The sequence below is a fragment of the Pseudophryne corroboree genome, chromosome 8 (genome assembly GCF_028390025.1).
Source record: "Pseudophryne corroboree isolate aPseCor3 chromosome 8, aPseCor3.hap2, whole genome shotgun sequence".
In the NCBI taxonomy this organism is placed as follows: domain Eukaryota; kingdom Metazoa; phylum Chordata; class Amphibia; order Anura; family Myobatrachidae; genus Pseudophryne; species Pseudophryne corroboree.
In genome coordinates, this window is record NC_086451.1 from 254079540 (window position 1) to 254096168 (window position 16629).

Consider the following 16629-nt stretch of genomic DNA (forward strand, 5'->3'; position numbering starts at 1 on the left):
TCCCTCCTGCAGTAGCGTTGCTAGGCAGAGGGCGGGACCCGGATGTGACGGAGAAAGTGCAGGGTCTGGTCGCTTGGCAACGGCCCGGACCTGCCTTCTCCATGAGTCGTGCTGCGGCTGATAACAGTACCCCCCACTTGAAGAGGGGTTAAGAAACCCCTAGAACTTGGTTTCTGGGGAAATTTCTAAAATAATTCTTTTTTTAGTACAGGAGCATGGAGGAACTTCCCAGGCACCCAAGCTCTGACCCAGGACCGTAACCTTTCCAATGAACTAAATAATATACTTGACCCAGCACAAACTTGGAGTCCAGGATTCTTTCAACAACAAACTCTTGATGTCCCCGAATTATGACTGGAGAAGGTCTCCTGAAACCTCTTACTTTAAATTTCTTTAATGCCTGTTAAAATAGAGAACAATGGAATTGATTCTCAAAATCTGTGTAAGACGGAAAGCAACAGGATTGACTTTCTGGATGATTTGGTCCAATGTAACGGGGACCGAGTTTCTGAGATGTCTGGCGGATCTTGATGTTTCGGGCAGATAACCATACCATGTCTCCTACTTTGAAAGAACAAGGTTTCCGAAATCTGTCAGCCAATCTCTTAGACCGGACTGCCGCATCCTCTAAGACTTGATGTACTTCCCTCCAAATCCTTCTAAGGCGAGACACAGGAAAAAAAGAAGGACTAGACTGTGATGGAGTGAAAGTATTAAATTTAGGATGAATACCGGAAACACGGAAGAAAGGAGACATGGAAGTTGAAGAATGTTCAGATTTATTATTACCAAATTCTGCAAAGGGTAGACGATCAACCAAATCATCCTGGCATTTAGAGATATAACATCGTAGGTATTGCTCCAATTATTGTTTAACCCATTCTGTCTGGCCATTGGACTGTGGGGTGATACCCTGATGAGAGACTGATATTGATCCCTAGTTCTGCACAGAAAGATTTCCAGAAACGGGCTATGAATTGAGAGCCTCTTTCCGAATCAATGTCTTGTGGTAGGCCATGAATACAGAATATGTGTTGAATGAACAGTGATGCAAGATCCTTAGCATTAGGCAGTTTAGACAGGGAAATGAAATGAGCCATTTTACTGAAACTGTCAACTACTACCCAGATGACCGAGCATTTGGAAGATCTTGGTAAATCTACAATAAAATCCATTGACGAATGGTTCCATGGCTTGGAGGGTACAGACAGAGGAAGTAATTGTCCAGAAGGAAGAACACGAGGAGACTTGTTTTTGGCACAGACATGACAGGCCCTAACAAACTCTTGAACGTCTGCCTTGATAGTTGCCCACCATACAGAGCGTGAGAGAAGATATAAAGTCTTATTAACCCATGGATGTCCTGAAGTCTTGTTGTCATTGAACTCAGATAACACAGCTGATCTGAGTTTCTCTGGAACGAAGAGGAGTCCTGAAGGAGTCTCAGATGGGGCCCACGTCTGTGCTGACTGGACTTGAGAGGCAAGATTCATGGTTAGGCCAGCAAGAATACATCCTGGGGTAAGAATTGGCTCCGGATGCTTAGAGACTTCATGACTAGACAGAAAACTTTGAGATAAAGCATCAGCTTTGATGTTTTTTTAAGGTCCTCAAAAGCCGCCTGTGGTGGCCAATGAGCAGGATCTGCACCTTTCTTGGTCATGCTCACAATTGGAGCAACAATTGAAAAGAATAAATCAATAAATCTTCTGTAGTAGTTTGCAAAACCAAGGAAACGTTGAGTAGCTTTTAGATTAGAGGGACGGACCCATTCCACTATTGCATGAAGTTTCTTAGGATCCAAAGAAAACCCCTTGGAGGTAATGATGTATCCTAGGAAAGCCACCTTCTCAACCTCAAATTCACATTTTTCCAATTTTGCATACAAATGATTTTCCCTGAGCTTGGTGAGGACCGCTTTTACATGAGCTTGGTGTTCTTTGAGTGAGGCGGAGTAGATCAAAATATCATCGAGATAGACGACCACGAATCTTCCCAGGAATTCCCAAAGAACATCATTTATGAGATCCTGGAAGACGGCAGGGGTGTTGGAGAGTCCAATAGGCATAACCAAGTACTCATAGTGGCCCGAGTGGGTATTGAATGCGGTTTTCCACTCATCCCCCTGCCAGGTCCAAATGAAATTGTATGCTCCTCGTAAATTTATCTTAGAAAAAATTGTAGCACTTCTGAGATGATCAAATAAGACGGAGATCAGAGGCAATGGGTATGAATTTTTTATTATATTATTCAGTCCCCTGTAGTCTATGCATGGCCGTAATGAGCCGTCCTTTTTACCGACAAAAAAACGCAGTTTCTACTGGTGATTTAGAAGGCCCGATGAAGCCTTTTTCTAAACTCTCCAGGATATATTCCTCCATAGCTTTCCTCTCAGGCAAAGACAGAGCGTAGAGGCGGCCTTTTGGGAGTCTAGCTCCAGGTATGAGTTTGATTGCACAATCATAAGGACGGTGAGTAGGCAGAGATTCAGCTTGTTGTTAGGAAAAAACATTCATAAAAGATATGTACTGGGTTGGCAACCCTTCAGGGTCTGGAAGTGCTGAGCAGATCGGAATGGTCAGGCATTTGGTTGCACGTTCCATGCCCGAGGAAACAAGATCTCCTGTACTCCAGTTGAATACTGGATTATGAGTCTTGAGCCAAGGCAGGCACAGAACTACTGGAGTTAGGGGACAATGTACCTGGAGGGTTGGAGTCCGGGTGCTCACCTGACCATTTTGGAGAGGACTGCCATCTAATCCACAAATGGAAATTGGTGAGCAAAGAGTCTCCATAGGAATTCCTCTGGCAAGAGCAAATTCCAAGTCCATAAAACAATGAACAGATTATGGGGGTCTTTCCAACCTGATCGCACGCTAGGATTTTTCGCTGCACTGCCATCAGGTCAGAACTGCGCATGCCTTTGCACCGCAATGCGCAGGTGCGTAGTATGGGTACAAAGCAGATAGTTGCTGAGCGATGGATTTTATGAAGAATCCGTTCGCACAGCCGATTGCAAGAAGATTTGACAGGAAGAGGGCATTTGTGGGTGTCAACTGACCATTTTCTGGGAGTGGTTGGAGAAATGCAGGCATGTCTAAGCGTTTGCAGGGTGAGTGTCTGACGTCAATTCCGGGCAAGAACAGGCTGAAGTGATCACAGCGGCTGAGTAAGTTCTGAGCTACTTTTTTGTAGTGCTCAGCTGCACATGTAATCGCACACTTGCAAAGCAAAAATACACTCCCCTATAGGCAGCGACTATCTGTTCGCAGCACTGCAAAAAATAGCTAGCGAGCGATCAACTCGGAATGACCCCCCATGTGCGTGCAGCTGCCAAAATCCCAACATAGGAACCAAGGCACAGACTGAGGAGACAGTCCAAAAACACAAACAAATTACACGTATCAAATTGCAAACAGTGTTGAAAGCAATGACACTAAATATAGTGATTGTGAAAGCAACAATGCTCTAAGATGTTATAAGCAACTAAATAAACAGAGAGCAACAATGCTCAAAGATGCTATAAGCAACTTTATAAACTGCGAAAGCAACAATGCTCAAAGATGTTATATACAGAAATGCAGGCAAAGCAATGTTTGTGTGGAAACTCCACAAAAACCTGAACACAAGGCTGGCTGGATCTGGTTAGGTAATCAATCGAGCAAGGTCTCCAGGTCACGGGCACAACACAGGCTGTCAGGATATCCTATGAGCTGACAGGTTTACACTTAAGCAGGAACTATCACCAGCGATTTGGGAGAGGCCAGGAAGGGAATATAAATGGTGCTGCATCAATCAGAACCCAGTAATAGATATTAATGAAAGAACGTGCAGCTGTGCTGCTGCACGTCCACAAGACACAGCCCGACTAGTTACCCAGCAACCGGGAACGCTGCCTGTGTCTAGCATCCCGGTTGCTAGGCACTCGGCGACTCCCAGTCCCCCCTGCAGTAGTGTTGCTAGGTGCAGGGCAGGACCCGGATGTGCTGGCTGACGGAGGAACTGCAGCATCCCGGTCGCTTGGCAACAGCCGGGACCTGCCTCCTTAATGAGCCATGCTGTGGCTGATAACATATTGCTGGTCTCAGAATGGGGCTGCTGTTACTTAGAACGTACTGGAACAGATACTGGAGAGTATCGGACTTGCTGGTAGCTGATATCGGACTGGAACCGATGGTAGCAGATGTAGAACTATAACTGATGGTAGCAGGTGTCAGACTGGAACCGATCTTGTCAAATATTGGACTGGAACTGATGTTGGCAGGTATCAGACTGGAACCGATGTACAGTAGACAGGTATCAGACTGGAACCGATGTAGACAGATATCGGTCTGGAACTGATATAGGCAGGTATCAGACTGTAACCGATGTTGGCAAGTATCAGACTGGAACCAATGTAGACAGGAATTGGACTGGCAAGTATCAGACTGTAAACAATGGCAGCAGGTATCGGACTGAAATCCAATGGATTTAACCACAGAATTCTGTGCTGGAACCAAGGAAACTTCCAGAAGGATCAGAGACTTAGTCAGGAAACAGCAATGTCGACTGGATATACTGAGGAGCGCAGGGACAAGGCTCACATGTTGAGCTGTGTGACTTGTGGCACTGACAACTATAACTGGGAGAAGCTGACCCTTTTATCCCTACAATGATGCTGGGATTGGTGGATGCAGTCATCTGGTCTGCAAACTGACTGGGATTGGACAGATTCCAGTCACCTGACGCAAGTCAACATAGCAGCACCATTCCCTATGATCTGGCAGAAAGACCAGCACACAGGATGCTGTTAGCGCATGATCCCCGGTGTCCATGTAGCGAGACCCTGGCAGCAGCGGGCAGAGCAGTCAGCACAGTAGAGATGCAGCTAGCTCCTCCCACGAGGCCGGAGCAGCATGGCAGAACCTCATCCGCAGCCCCACTGGTAAGAAACTGGGTCTAAGTCTGAGGTATCTGTTAGAGTCTGTGACACGGGTTGACAAGCAAGGCAAGTTATCTTAGACCAAAGCAACTATACTGACAAGCACACAGTAGGTATAAAGTCTTTAATAATAATATGTATTAATCTAACAATCTCCTATATATTAGCCCTGTGACTCTGTGCCTGGCCCTCTAACGCTGGGTGGAGTCACAGACCTGGGTGAAGTTAGCAGCTCCTGCCCTGTCCCAGTGCCAGCACACCACATAGCAGTAGCTGCAACGGGAGCAGCAGCTACAGAATCCGCCCACCATCCCCAGCCAGAATCCACCAGTGGACGGACGCACCACAGTGCCTGGCAAGCATGGACCCCTCCCTTGGCACATACAACCCAATGACACCCGCACCACACAACCCCAAACCCACCCTCCCCAAAACCCCTCCACCAGCTTCCACATGCAGCCACTGACGGACCAGCCACCCCCCAGCCCCGACGTCCGCATAACAGACCAGCACACACTGCCCACCCTAACCCCACAGCACCGAACCCACCCCCCGCACAAGCCCAGCAACACCTCCCACATCCATCCATGGCAGGTACACGCACCATGGCCACCCAGACAGCCGCAACCCACACCACCCCTCCCGTCATCCGCACAAACCCACCACCACCTAGCACACCCACTGTCCGCAACACACCCGGACAGACAGCCGCAGGCCACACCGCCACTAACCCACCCTCCGCACAAACCCAGCACCATCTGTCGACCTCCCCACAACCCCAGCACCACCTCTCTCATACACCCGACCCTGGGCCACACTGTACCACCAGACGCCGTCAGCACAACGGCGGAACACACTGCACTTACAACACCGTCACCCACACCTGTCTGTGTGCTGGCGACAGGGCTCTCGCCACTCCTGCCCCCAGCTCCACATAAACAAAGTCGCTCCCCTCCCAGCAGCTCTCCAGGCGCAGCCCCTCTCTGCACCATGCTGCATGGAGGACTGCTCAGCTGTGTGACCCGGGGATTAGGGCCGGTACCACCATTAGGCAGCTGCATATGGGCGCCTGCCACTGGAAGGCGCCACGCTCCCGCTTCACTTACTTTTTGCTGGATTGGGATCAGAGGAGGCTCCGGCGGTGGAGCAGAGCACGCTGCAGCTGTGTGGGGAAGGGACGGGCTCGGGGGATGCCGGTCCACAGTCCACCTAACGGAGACGCAGGGGAGCGGAGGAGGCAGTGGCAGAGCTGAACGTGCTGCTGCTGTGTGAGAAGGTGACTCTCTCAGGGCCTTCTGTGGATAGAGACACCGAGGAGCGGAGAAGGAGGTGGCGGCGGTGTCGAGCATACTGCAGCTGTGTGGGGAAGTGACGGGCCATGGGAATGCCGGGGCCCAGCACAGACACAAGTGGTGAGTGTGGACAGGAGTGCAGTCGCTGTGTCTGTATATGTCCATGCTGTACAGACCAGTATGTCTGTGCATATGTGCAATGCATGCTGTGTGTATAGGACCCCGTTCCCCACCTGTGGCTACCCCCGCAACTGTGCCTCCACCACCCGCGGCACTTCCAGACCCCCTCCCCCATCCACCACACCACCACACCTGCCCCTCTCCCACCCGCACCACCCATGCTTCTCCCCCCCACATGGCACCTCCCAATACCACCTACAGCATCCACGCACCCCTGCACCTGCCCCTCCACCACCCGCAGCCCCCTCACCCATCAGCACACCCCCTCCCCGCATCAACCCTCCTCCACCCATACCATCTACAGACACCCTCCCCAACACCGCAGCAACACCCGCAACTGTCCCTTCCCCACCCGCACCACCCACCCCTCCCCCACCCTTGGCACCCCCACAACCCCCCCTCCCCTACCGCCCTCGGACCCCGTCCCCCACCTGCTGCAACACCCGCAACCACCCCTCCACCACCCTCGGCGCCTCCTGACCCTATCCGCCACACAATTGCACCTGCCCCTCTCCCACCCGCACCACCCATGCTTCTCCCCCACCCACATGGCACCTCCCAACCCCTTTCCCACCTGCAGCACCCTCCCTCCCCCACCCGTGGCATCCACGCACCCTCACACCTGCCACTCCACCACCCGCAGCACCTCCGGACCCCCTCCACCATCCACTGCACCCCGGCAACCAGCCCCTTCTCTACCTGCAGCACCTTCGGAACCCCTCCCCATTCCCAACAGCCCTGCACCTGTCCCTCCCCCACCCGCCACACCCCCTCCCCTCCACTATTCACACAGCCTCCGAACCCCCTCCTTCATTCGCTGCCCCCCCAGCACCTTCCGACCCCCTCACCATCCGCACCACCCGCACCATCAACCCCCTACCACCCGTAGCATCTACAGACACCCTCCCCAACACCACAGCAAACCCCGCACCGTCCCTTCCCCACTCACGCCACCCACCTCTCCCCCACCCTCGGCACCCCAACAACCTCCCCTACCGCCCACGGACCCCGTCCCCCACCCATGCCAACCCCCGCAACTGCCCCTCCACCACCTGCGGCAGCTCCTGACCCCTCCCCCCATCTGCCACACCACTGCACCTGCCCCTCTCCCACCCGCACCACCCATGCTTCTCCCCCCCACATGGCACCTCCGAACCCCACCTGGAGCATCCACGCACCCCCGCACCTGCCCCTCCACCACCTGCAGCCCCCTCACCAATCCGCACACCCCCTCCCCGCATCAACCCCCCTCCACCCGTACCATCTACAGACACCCTCCCCCATCCGCAGCAACCCCCGCAACTCCCCCATCTGCACCCCACCCCATCCGCCTCCACCCGCAGCATCTACACACACCTTCCCCCATCCGCCCCCCACCCATGGCACCCCCACACTCGCAGCGCCTCAGAAAATCACACCTGCCCTTCCCCCACCTGCGCCACCCCTGCCCCTCCCCCACCCATAGCACCTCCAGACCCCACTCCCCCACCCATCCCCACCCGCAGCACCCCCCAACACCCTCCCCCATCCGCCCCTCCACCTGCAGCATGTACAGACACCCTCCCCCATCCACGGTCCCCCCATACCCGCTACCTTCTCTACATCGTGTCCTGCAGGCGCTGTTCACGCCGTCGCAAGAGGCGACACCCCCTTCACCATCCGCTGGCCTTACATTGCGCAATATTTTACCACTAACAACAGTAGGAATGCAGGTAATAATCCATATAATACATATATTCAACCACACAAAGGCGTGCAGGGGTTAAGGGAGCGTAGACCCCTACGACGGTGTGAAGAGCGCCTGTAGGGCGCGATGAAGCACCTAGTAATATAATATAAACCAACAGATTTCCATAGAAGGTGTTATTTATTAACAGTTTCTTATATAGCGCAGCAAATTCCGTTGCGCCTTACAATTGAACTATACATTAATAGTCTTAAACAAAATGCTTTAATTAATAGTTATGGTACCTGTGTGAGCCACAGTGCTCTATATTGTTGGCGTATTCAAGAGAACAGTAGTCCAAGACGGGATCAGCAATTGAGAACCAGCAAATTTGTTCAACACTGCCAAGAGAGATGAACCTAGTGATGGGTTAGCTAATGCTTGGGCAAAGCATGAAGAATCAGACCAGTAATGAACTCCAGGAATGTTTTATTAGAGAATCAAAGTTCAATAAACTGCCAGCTACCTGTTGGCTTGACAGCACATTTTATATATTGAGCTGGTGGCTTGCTGCTGTTATGTATGATAAATATGCGAGAGAAACATAGATCCTGCTCAAAAGCACAAGTCAAGCAGTAGAGCTCATTTATGAGCAATAGCATGGACTCTTTGTACATCAAGACAGTGCCCATGGGCAGATGCACATAGCACAGATCTCTTCTGTGTGGCGTGAGCAGAAATGTTGCATGTTAAATCATCAGATCTACAGACACATTGACCGAGATGTTATAAAGTCCGATTTTGTCGGCCATACGGGATTCTAGCTGAATTCTGGTTGAACTGGTAAACCATGCCTTGTACAAGATTGCAACTTTAAAAAAACATCCCGCACAGCCGCCAAACTCGGACTTCATTACATCCCGCCCATTGTAACCATGCCACTGTGAGTGTTCAATGCGGCCTGAGCTTATATACCAAGATGCTCACAACCATGGGCCCCTAATTATGGAGGGGCCCATTTGCACCTCTTGTTTTTCTGTACTGTACGGTTATAGCTCATCACCAATAACACCATGACAACCAGGCTTCTAGAACAGCATAGCTGCTACTGCTATTACAGCTTGAATATGCATCGCTTAGTACTGCTGGGAGTTGTAGTCTAGCTCTGTGATTTGTGCTCTGTAAATAGCGTGAAACATGTATCCGTTTTAAACTGCAATTCCTGACAGCCTGCAGAACTTCTCTTTGTGACATTCCTAAGAATGGCGGAGCCTGAGAGGGCCCGTCCTAGGAAGGAGGCTGGGAGAACTGGAAGGTGAGAAGGAACCAGGACAAGGAGACATCTAATAAGGTAGTTTTGCTGGTGCTGAGCGGTGTGTGCTGTCAGGTGTGTATTGAAGAGAGAGGGGAAAGAGAGTGCTGGGAGGTGATTAACAAATTGGGGGGTTTTGTGGGGTGATTATTGAAAGGCGGGGTGCCTGTGAGGTGATTACTGAAGGGGGTGCTGCCAGGTGATTATTAACAGGGGAGGGGAGTGCTGTGAGAAGTAGACATTAAAGGGACCGGGGGGGAAGGTTGCTGTAACCAGACCTTCCCCGGAGACTCTTGGGCTGTCACCCACCACACATGCCCTGCAGACTCTCTCTCCCAGTCACCAACACATCTGTTCTCGTTGACTCTCTGACCATGCCAAAATCCTGACCATTCCCCGCAGACACAGGCTGACTGTATGACCCATTTTAAAGGACTCCACCCCACTACCTCTTTCTCCGCCATTTGGGCCTCAAGGTCCTTGCAAGTGCAGCAGGCCCTTTGGACCTTCTTGGATGGGGCCCTATTGTTGTAGGTTGCGAAGGGGCCCCCGTAACAGTTCACACTTCATGGACCCAAAAATGTAGGCCCGCCACTGCTCACAACATGCAAGATACACCTGCAGGTAAAGCCTTATACAGAAGACAGAGTGCTACAACCTAGAAAAATTAATAATAGATCAAGTTTGTTCATTATGGTTCAAAGGTAAAAAAATATGAGGTTGGTTCAATAAGTAAGGTAATAACACCTCTCATTTGTGTAATGTTCTCTATTTCATTCTAACTTCCCACCAGGCCAGAGCAAGTAGACCACTGATTCCCATCATGGCCATTAGACTGCGCCTCATATCAGTTATACTGTCCCAACATCAGGTGTAAGATGGCAGGGCTGGCGGAAACATGGTCAACCATTGAGGTGAGTAGTGTGATCAGATTTCTGCATCTAAAGGGCACATCAGAAACTGAAATTCTTCTCCAACTGTCAAGGTGTATGTTGATAACGGCATATCAAGAAAACAATTTTTGCTATTCGGTGCACTGCCTTTGATAACGGCAGGACACAAGTTACAAATGAGCTGCGATCCAGGTGGCCAAAGATGTCCACCACAGATGACAATTTGTGTGGCATTGAAGGTCTGGTTCAGGAGGACAGATGCATTCGAGTTAATGATATTGCTGATGAACTGAACAAACATATCAGTGGGCACTGACACTTGACACTGATTTCTTCTATGCCGGGATAGATGCCTTGGTGTACCATTAGAACTATACATAAGGGAAATGGGGGATAAAGATGTCCTCTGCACTAGAAAAATGTTGACATTTTTAGTTTAAATGAAAGTTTCCCCAAATGTTATGATTACAAGGAAGTTGTATCACCATTCATCATAGGGGGTGCTACCATAGACAATAAATTATAGAACAACACAGGACAGAGAAAGATTGTCTCTTTGTTGGCGCACTTAAGAAGAAAGAAAAAAAATGTATTTACATTTGCTATGAGTAACTAGTTTTTTTTTTAAATAACTTTTATTAGTACCATTTTAAAATATTGCAATTGAGAAACATAAATGTGAAAAATTGTGTACAAATTCGTGTAAATTCCGTGAATAAATTCACTGGTGCAAATAAATAAAAACTGATTCACAATGCCTGGTTTATCTGCTCAGTTAATTGCATCATAGTTTTGTGGCTCGTGAATATTGCACGGTAACTGTATGTAGGGTTAAATATTATAAGCTTCCATCAATGTGGTTATCTGGACCTCTTACTGCTGACAGCTGACCCTGTTACACCCTCATATTATCATACATATATAATAGGAGCACAACTGATTGTCACAATCGGCATTAGTATTGATCTCTGAATATCTAGGACTCCGACTATTGTGTATAAAGCTAGGTCCCGTCAATTATGCAGGATGGTCCATTTTCCCCCCTTCCCCATATCTAGTGGATAATTATGAATGTAGATATTTAATTATAGGCAATTGCCACAATTCTCCACATCCAGATTCCCCGTTAATATCGTAGGGTTTATTATATCCAAAATGTAATCCACAATCACACAGGCTATATATTGCCCGCCACTAGATATGGTGGGAAACTGTATCCCAATAACAATTTTTTAAATATGGGATTTAGAAAGAATATCCCTAATTATGGTCCTATATACAGTAGTTACTAAACCGTGTATAAATGGAAGAGAATTCAAATCATAAGCAGTCAACCTGTCTTATCGTTTAATATATATGCTTCAGATTTATTAGAGGCCACTTGTGCTTATATCAATTAATTGGTGGGACCCTTAATGTATAAATTCATACTGCGGGCTCTATATCTAACAATGCATAACACATATGCTTTAGATTTATTAGTAGCCACTTGTGCTTATATCAATTGTTTGGTGGCACCCTAATATATAGATTCAGACTGCAGGCTCTATAACTAGCGGTACTGCCAGCCTGGAACTTGGTAACTGGGTCTACAACAGATATAAAAGGATTTCAATAAGATCCCGTTCAATTTATACCAAAGGAGCGCCCTATATAGTTGTTTTTCCCCCCCAGATAAACATATCTTTATTATAGCGGGTTACACACTCCCAGCCGATTCTTGTGATATTACTGCTGGTCTGTGTGTGCCGTTATTTGGGAATCAACGTGTCCCACACAGTGTGTGTGCTAGTGGATAGTATCAGTATAATATTATCTGTATCAAAGGAGCCGTGCCCCACTGGTATTAATGGGTAAAGGCTATAATGAAAGGATCTAGCACATATCACGGAGATCACAAATTTGAGGCAGAGCGACCGGCTGTGCAAGGTATTCTTGCTATCTCTTCCATTTCTCATCTATCCACACTATCTTATAAGTTTATTCGAGCATATTATTTGCAATTGTGGTCAGTACGAGCGGGCTTGTCAGCACCGCTCGGAAACGCTGATGTGCACGTTTCGCAATTGCTTTGACAAGGCAATTGCGAAACGTGCATGTCGGCGTTTCCAAGTGGTGCTGACAAGCCCGCTCGTACTGACCACAATTGCAAATAATATGCTCGAATAAACTTATAAGATAGTGTGGATAGATGAGAAATGGAAGAGATAGCAATGTTATGTAGGCAATGTTAAGTAGGGACCATGCAAATGTCAGATTAGTGTAGCCAATATATTAATGGCATAGAGAGCACTGAGTGTCCGATACGGGGACCAGCTGATTAATTACTATAACAGACGGCAATAAAGCCCACATGAGTATCAGTATTTTTAGAGACCAGATTTGACTGGGTAATAGCAGACCATTAGGAATCTTTAGAATAGAACACAGGTGTGAGGCATAAATCAATCTTATTTGGCCCATTGAATAATACCAAAAGGGACGGTTAAGATTTAATTATTGATATTGCAGGCTAGAATACCTTGCACAGCCGGTCGCTCTGCCTCAAATTTGTGATCTCCGTGATATGTGCTAGATCCTTTCATTATAGCCTTTACCCATAAATACCAGTGGGGCACGGCTCCTTTGATACGGATAATATTATACTGATACTATCCACTAGCACACACACGGTGTGGGACACGTTGATTCCCAAATAACGGCACACACAGACCAGCAGTAATATCACAAGAATCGGCTGGGAGTGTGTAACCCGCTATAATAAAGATATGTTTATCTGGGGGGGGGGGGAAACAACTATATAGGGCGCTCCTTTGGTATAAATTGAACGGGATCTTATTGAAATCCTTTTATATCTGTTGTAGACCCAGTTACCATGTTCCAGGCTGGCAGTACCGCTAGTTATAGAGCCTGCAGTCTGAATCTATATATTAGGGTGCCACCAAACAATTGATATAAGCACAAGTGGCTACTAATAAATCTAAAGCATATGTGTTATGCATTGTTAGATATAGAGCCCGCAGGTTGAATTTATACATTCAGGGTCCCACCAATTAATTGATATAAGCACAAGTGGCCTCTAATAAATCTGAAGCATATATATTAAACGATAAGACAGGTTGACTGCTTATGATTTGAATTCTCTTCCATTTATACACGGTTTAGTAACTACTGTATATAGGACCATAATTAGGGATATTCTTTCTAAATCCCATATTTAAAAAATTGTTATTGGGATACAGTTTCCCACCATATCTAGTGGCGGGCAATATATAGCCTGTGTGATTGTGGATTACATTTTGGATATAATAAACCCTACGATATTAACGGGGAACCTGGATTTGGAGAATTGTGGCAATTGCCTATAATTAAATATCTACATTCATAATTATCCACTAGATATGGGGAAGTGGGAAAAATGGACCATCCTGCATAATTGACGGGACCTAGCTTTATACACAATAGTCGGAGTCCTAGATATTCAGAGATCAATACTAATGCCGATTGTGACAATCAGTTGTGCTCCTATTATATATGTATGATAATATGAGGGTGTAACAGGGTCAGCTGTCAGCAGTAAGAGGTCCAGATAACCACATTGATGGAAGCTTATAATATTTAACCCTACATACAGTTACCGTGCAATATTCACGATCCACAAAACTATGATGCAATTAACTGAGCAGATAAACCAGGCATTGTGAATCAGTTTTTATTTATTTGCACCAGTGAATTTATTCACGGAATTTACACGAATTTGTACACAATTTTTCACATTTATGTTTCTCAATTGCAATATTTTAAAATGGTACTAATAAAAGTTATTTAAAAAAAAAATAGTTACTCATAGCAAATGTAAATAAAAAAATTTCTTTCTTCTTAAGTGCGCCAACAAAGAGACAATCTTTCTCTGTCCTATGTTGTACCATTAGAACAAATGCTTAGACAAGAATGGGGACTATGTGGAAAAACAATCTGTACCAAGGCCATATTATTGATTATACATATATGTATGAGTTGAATAAATTTACGCAATGAGAGTGCTTGCTACTTTATTTATTGAACAACTCTCTTACAAATTGCAGTTACATGATCCACAATAAAATGAGCAAGATTAAGCTCTGTCTCTATGTTCTACTGCTACACATTTAAGAGATAATCTCCTTCACTGTATAAGAGTATCAAGTTTGTGTATCTAAAAGTTTTCACATTGTCTTGGGGTAGCCATGCAATCAGCCCCCTCCTGAGCATTTAAAGGGACATGTTCAGTTCCAAAATATCAAAGATTGGCTGGGTCAGAGTTATGCATATCCACAAAATTCCTATGTTCGGACCAACACACTAGTCCCACTAGGACACTGCAATAGGTAAATAAAACAGGTAGTTAGAGGTCCCTTTTATAGGGAAATAACATATTTTTCTATGAGAAAACACATTATTATTATTATTATTATTATTATTATTATTATTATTATCTTTTATTTATAGGGTACATGAAGTGTCCAGAGAGCTGTCAGAATGTCGACAGCAGCATTCCGACATTCAAAATACTGATGGATCCCAGTTAGTACTTCAACCCTAACCCTGACCCAACCCTCCCACAGCCTAATACTAACCCACCCTAACGCAACCCCTTCTCCCCCTCCCCACCGCAGCCTAAGCCTAATCCTCCCTCTAGTGGATATTCTTAACCCCAGTACTTACCATCAAAATCTGTTGGGATTCTGACCATCAGGATTTCAACCACAGGATCCTGCCCGCATCCCATACAAATAATATAGAGTTCACACAGACAATTCATGGCAGGTAAAAAAAATCAAACACAGATATATGTACAAGCGAGTGACAGATATACCAATAGCACACAGTGATTCAGTGCCCTTGAAGGGCAAACATACAAGATTAGGGCTACTAAATGAGTGGCAGCATACTGGAGACAAGGCTAGTGCAGAGTGAGATGCGAGTGAATGTAGGCCTTTTGAAGCCCTGCAGTCTGATATAGCATTTTGTAGGCCTGGGAAATATGTCCCAGAGAAGGGAAACAAAGCAAAAAAAGTCTTGAATGCAGGAGTGAGAGGAGGCAGACCATTATACTGTTGTCTGACATCAAAACTGGACAAACTGCAGGGCAGGAAGAGGAAGCAGCAGAGCCCTGAAAACCAATGGCTGTGGCTGCAACACAATAAAGGTTTTTTTGCAGATGCAGAAATGTGACATCATAACTTTGCGCCTCTGGACACTGAAGAGTAGCTGAGCCGCATGTGAAGGTGAAGCAGCACAGCATCCTTGTTAAGGTAAGTGTGGGCTGGGCTGGGGAGATACAAGTTGGGGTTTGGGGGTGCTGAAGAGGATTATGGAGCACAGAGGAGGAGGCTGACAGATGTTAAGAGACACAGGGAGAGGCTGACAGAGGCTGAAAGACACAGAGGTAATCTGAGAGAGGCTGCAAGACACAGAGGGGAAGGCTAAAAGACACAGAGGAGGAGGCTGAGAGAAACAGAGGGGGAGGCTGAGAGAGTCTGAAAGACACAGAGGGAGAGGCTGAGAAACACAGTGGGAGAGACTGAGAGAAACAGAGGTGGTGCTGAAGAGAATTATGGGGCACAGAGGAGGAGGCTGACAGAGGTTGAGAGACATATGGGGAGGCTGACAGACTGAAAGACACAGAGGTAGTCTGAGAGAGGCTGAGAGACACACAGGGGAAGGCTGATAGACACAGAGGGGGAGGCTGAGAGACACAGAGGGGGAGGCTGAAAGACACAGAGGGGAGGCTTAGAGATACAGAAGGGGTGGCTGAGACAGGATGAAAGACATGGAGGGTGAGGCTGGGAGAGGCTGAGAGACACTGTGGGAGAGGTTGATATGGGGGGAGGTCAAGAGACACAGAGGTGGAGGTTGACACAGAGGGGGAGGCTGATAGACAGCGGGAGGAGGAAATAAGAGAGTCTTAAAGACACAGAAGGGGAGGCCGAGAGACACAGAGGGGGATTCTGAGAGAGGCTGAGAGACACAGAGAGAGATGCTGAGAGACAAAGGAGGAGGCTGAGGGACACAAAGAGAGGGGGAGGCTGAGGGGCAGAGAGTGCAGGGAAGGCTGGGTGACTCAGGGGATGGAGGCTGAGGGGGTTCTGGAGTGACAGTAGGCTGGGGAGACACAAGGTGCAGAAAGTGACAAAGAGGTAGTCTGGAGGAGTGGTTGAGTCAGAGCAACTAGATTATTAGTTAGGTTCACCACTGAGCATAGATTTGAGGCAGAATAGATGAAGTTCAGTGAGTAATATGTGGCAATATTAAAGGCAGGTGATGAGAGATTTGGCTGTCTCCAGGGCGAAAAAGGGTGTCAAAATGGAAATGTTGGTAGAAGC